Source organism: Felis catus, chromosome B1 (genome assembly GCF_018350175.1).
Source record: "Felis catus isolate Fca126 chromosome B1, F.catus_Fca126_mat1.0, whole genome shotgun sequence".
Lineage (NCBI taxonomy): Eukaryota > Metazoa > Chordata > Mammalia > Carnivora > Felidae > Felis > Felis catus.
The window spans coordinates 92,994,133-92,999,149 of NC_058371.1; the positions used below are offsets into that span (position 1 = coordinate 92,994,133).

At 34.4% G+C, this 5,017-nt stretch overlaps 1 pseudogene; it reads left to right on the plus strand.

The window, feature by feature from the left end:
• The first annotated feature begins 3,659 nt into the window (after nt 1-3,659).
• Nucleotides 3,660-4,195, plus strand: LOC109499362 (annotated as a pseudogene).
• The last annotated feature ends 822 nt before the right edge of the window (nt 4,196-5,017 follow it).

Sequence of the window (5,017 nt, forward strand, 5' to 3'; positions counted from 1 at the left end):
ATGCTAGTCTTCTTCTATATTACCCGTTCCAAGTTTCAATACTTTTATTCAGTCTAATAATGCCTGAAAGCAATGGAATCAACATAATCATAGAAGTGGTTTCTATAGTAACTTTTATCCTGATGATAGTTCACGTTTTTAATGACCTTTATACCAACTTGTTAAGATGAACAGAAAAATTGTATATCATCATAATATAGTTGGGCTTGCAAATCCTCAAGGATTATCTTTTAGAATGTCCTTAACTTACAGATGTGTAAACATGGGGCTGCAGATGGTTTAGTAACTCAAAGAAGGTCTTAGAACGATTGCCATGTTAAGACTAGTGTCAAAGACTGACTTTCAATCATTCAACCAGTATCCGTTATTATTTCAGAATCTACCTTAAATAATAACAGAATTTTAGAATTGGTTATTGCATTCATGATGTTGTGCAACCATCACTGCTATTTGTTTCCGAACATTTTTATCACACTAAGTAGAAATTCAGTATGTATTAAGCAATAACTCGTCTTTCCTGCCTCTAGTCCCTTAATCTATCCTGCCTCTATGAATTTGTTTATTCTAGATATCTCATATAAGTGAAAACATACCATATTTGTCCTTTTCTGTATAGTTTATTTAATTTAACATAGTGTTTTCAGGTCCATCCATATTGTAGGGTGTATCAGAAAAGAACTTCATTTCTTTTACGGCTGAATAATATTCCAGTGTGAGTGTGAGTGTGTGTGTGTGTGTGTGTACATTTGTTTATGTATTCATCAGTTGAGTACACGTTTCTACCTTTTTTTATAAGTACCTATTTAAATCCCTATTAATTTTTGTGTGTGTGTGTATATACCTGAAAGTCAAATGGCTCATCATATGGTAATGTCATGCTTTACGTTTTGAGGTACCATCAGACTGTTTTCCACAGCGGCTACACAATCTTATGTTACCACCAACAATGCACAAGAGTTCTTATTTCTTCACATCCTTGTCAATACTTTTGTTTTCCATCCTACTTAGTTGTCAATATTGCAGACATCCTAGTAGATATGAAGTGGAATCTCACTAATTTGAATTCCCATATTGACTAATCATGTTGAGCATCTTTTCAGGTACTTATTGGTCAGTTGTATATATACTTTGGACAACTATCTATTCAAATCCTTTGCCTGTTTTTAACTGGCTTCTCTTTTTGGCATTGAATTGCTCTTTATGTATTCTGGATACTAAATCCTTATCAGATATGTATGATTTATAAATATTTTCTCTAGTACTGTAGGTTGTGTTTTGATTATAGTTTTAATGTTTTTATAAAGTAATTCATGTGAGATTTTTAATTTAAAAATGACATATTGTAAAAAACTAGCAAAGTAACACTAAAATTTATTAAATGAGTTAATATAAGTTTTAGAATTACTAATGGGAGCACATGCTGTATTTGAAAATTCTTCCTGGATCTCATTCTGTTAGAAAGAGACTATTCTAGGGCACCTGGGTGGCTTGGTCGGTTAAGCCTCCAACTTCAGCTCAAGTCATGATCTCCCAGGTAAGTTTGAACCTTGCACTGGGCTCTTTGCTGACAGCTCAGAGCCTAGAGCCTGCTTCAGATTCTGTGTTTCCCTCCCTCTTCCCCTCCTCTGCTCATACTCTGTGTCTCTCTGTCTCTCAAAAATAAATAAACATTTTTAAAAATCTTAAAAAAGACTATTCTTATTTGCCTGAGATATATTCAAATTCAATCATTCCAATAAATGTTATGAGTCATGTTAATCAGCTGTTATTTATGGAAATTCTTCTTAAAGAGATGCTCAATAGTATACAAATCATGAAAAATTCTTGCACAAGTTTTTAGCAAACTATAAATAAAAATTATCTTCCTTAATATTATGATTAATATATTAGAAAACTATCACAAAAATATTATGTTACACACACAACATTATGTAAACTTGAGAAATATTACTGCCTGTTAAATATAGAAGAAGATAACATGACTATTGGTCACTTGATGGTCAACATTTAGCAGAACATACTAAGCAAAACTTGAAGGGTAAAAATATAATATAAATTACTAAGAAGATAATGTTATGCATAAGGACTCCCAGATGAAAAAGTTTGCACAGAAAAGTACCTACCTTCAAAAATTCAGATGGCCATTCAATGAAAAAGAATGAAATATGGCCCTTTGTAGCAACGTGGATGGAACCGGAGAGTGTGATGCTAAGTGAAATAAGCCATACAGAGAAAGACAGATTCCATATGGTTTCACTCTTATGTGGATCCTGAGAAAGTTAACAGAAACCCATGGGGGAGGGGAAGGAAAAAAAAAAAAAGAGGTTAGAGTGGGAGAGAGCCAAAGCAAAAGAGACTCTTAAAAACTGAGAACAAACTGAAGGTTGATGGGGGGGGGGGGGTGAGGGGGGGGAGGGTGGGGGATGGGTATTGAGGAGGGCACCTTTTGGGATGAGCACTGTGTGTTGTATGGAAACCAATTTGACAATAAATTTAATATATTGAAAAAAAATTCAGATGGCCATTTCACCATTAAAGCCATTTGGTGACAAAAACAAAACAAAATAAAACCTTACGATACGTGTACGCTGATATTTTCCAAGTCTGTCTTGGGTGGTTTTTCTCTGTTTAAGTTTTTAAAGCAGAAGTTCTCAAGGTCAGAAAATATTCTTGTTTAGTTTTAAGAGTTCATCGATTTAATATGTCCAAGAATAAAACACAATTAAATATTTGCATAATACGAGTAAGTATTCTTTTCAGAGCATTCTGATGATTTAAATATTTTTGCATTGATCTAAATACTCCTTTGTGATTACATAGAGTAAATATATTCTATCCAAAGGTGCACCCTGTGCCATGAATATATTTGCTAATCTAGAAAAACAGAAAATATTTTCAGTAGAAATGACATTCTATAATAGGTTAGTTTCCTGAAAACTTTGGGAACAAAGAGAATTTTAAAACAATATTGATAAAACTGACCCAATAGTACAATGAATAAATTACTATCATCTCTGTTGTTCAGGTGGCTAATCTGTGAGTTTAAGAGGTTAATAATTTGTCAAAATATAAATGAAAACAAGACTGATTCTCCACACAGTCAGTGCTTCCATCAATTCCATTGTTTTTGCAACAATTAAGGACAGAAAACAGGTTTTGAGAGATAATAATAAGAGCCTGTTGATGATTTCTTGTGCTGGAATAAAAAGAGACAGAGGTAGATATGTTAGATGCTGGATAGATAGATAGATAGATAGATAGATAGATAGATAACAGATAATTCATTGTATGTGTGCTTCAAGCCACAGTTACTGGACTCAGTGTCTTAAACAGAATATTACTAGGTAATTTGGTTTTTTTTGAAAGTAAACTTGAATAAGATATTTAAGAAAAGATAAAAGTATACATCATCACTAAGTGGGTTTATTCCAAGTATGTAAAACTGTTTCAATGTTCAGAAAAATTAGTATAATCAATCAGATCATCAGGCTAAAAAAAAAATCACACCCTCAAATGAATAAAATCAGAAAAAAAAAAGACAAAATCTAACATCCCCTTTCATGATGATGGAAAAAAAATGGAAAAAGAACAAAGACAACAAAAAAACCTCTCAGCAAACTAAAAGTAGAAGGGAACTTCCACACCTCAAGTGTGAGGAAATGGCATTCAGATTCACCAAGTCTTCCATGGTGTTTCTCAAAGCAGGACTGTCCTTTTCACTCATGAACAAGAAACATAGAGTGCCAAGACCTGTCCTTGTGTGTCCTCTTCAGCCAGTGGAGCTTTTTTGAAATCTGGGTCCTGATGAAGTGCCCAAATTGTTTCAAGCAACCCAAAGAGTCAGGATGGTGGGGGGGAAGCATTCCAGAGGACTTGTCTCACCTATTCCATAAAGGATGGCCCCAAAGCAAGATGGACCAAAAAGCACATTCCCATCCATAGTCTTCTCGGAAAGGCTAGAGATTTTCACGGAAATGATGGCTTCTATGATGGGGTCCAGCGCCATGATGAAGAGGAGGAAAACTCATCAAATTTGTGGAGACCAGAGGAGGAAATGGTGGCAGAGGCTGCTGCACTGTGGTTTGCTTTCAGTGGGGCCGGCAGGTCAGTGACTCCAACAAATCCCAAGGCAGAAAGAAAAGGCTCTCATTCTCTAAGACTCTGCAGCTTTGGAAATGCTAAGCAGATTTTATGACAACCTACAACTCAGCAACCAATTGTGAAGCATTTTACTACACTTGTGGAAAGCATGGTGATTATGTTTCCATCCAGATGGCTGACAGGCTAACCTGAAAACAAAGGCATAGACAGCCCTTTTACACTTCCTCGGTTACACGCTTCCAATAAAACTTTTTCTAAATTGCCCCTTGGCCTGCATGGAAATAAAATGATGGTTAAAATATAGTTTTTTTTTTTAATTTTTATCAAAAAATTTTGATAAATAACATGTACAAAAACCCTATATCATACTTAATGGTGAGAAACTAGATGCCTTCCCCTAAGATTGGGAAACAAATCGACGGTCCCTGTCATCACTTTTATTCAACACCATACTGGAAGTCCTAGCTGATGGAAAAAGTTAAGAAAAGAAAAGACACACATGCTGTGAAGGAGGAAATAAAACTCTCCCTATTAACGGATGATATGATAGTCTGTGTTGAAATCTGTAAGAATCTATATAAAAATTCCTGGTACTACTGAATATAGCAAGGTAGCAGCATACAAGGTTAATTTGAAAGGCCAATTGCTTTCCTTTGTACTAGCAATAAATAAATTTAATTTGACATTTAAAATACAACATTATGCACAATAATTAGATGACGTAAGTGAAAAACTTCCTAAGTATGTACAAGGACTATATGAGGAAAACTACAAGACTTTGATGACAGAAGTCAAAGGTCTCACTAAATAGAGGGATATTGTATGATCACGAATAAAAAATTCAGTATTGTTAAGGTGTTAGTTCTTCCAAACTTGATCTATAGAGTCTACACAATCCTATACAAAATCCTAGCAA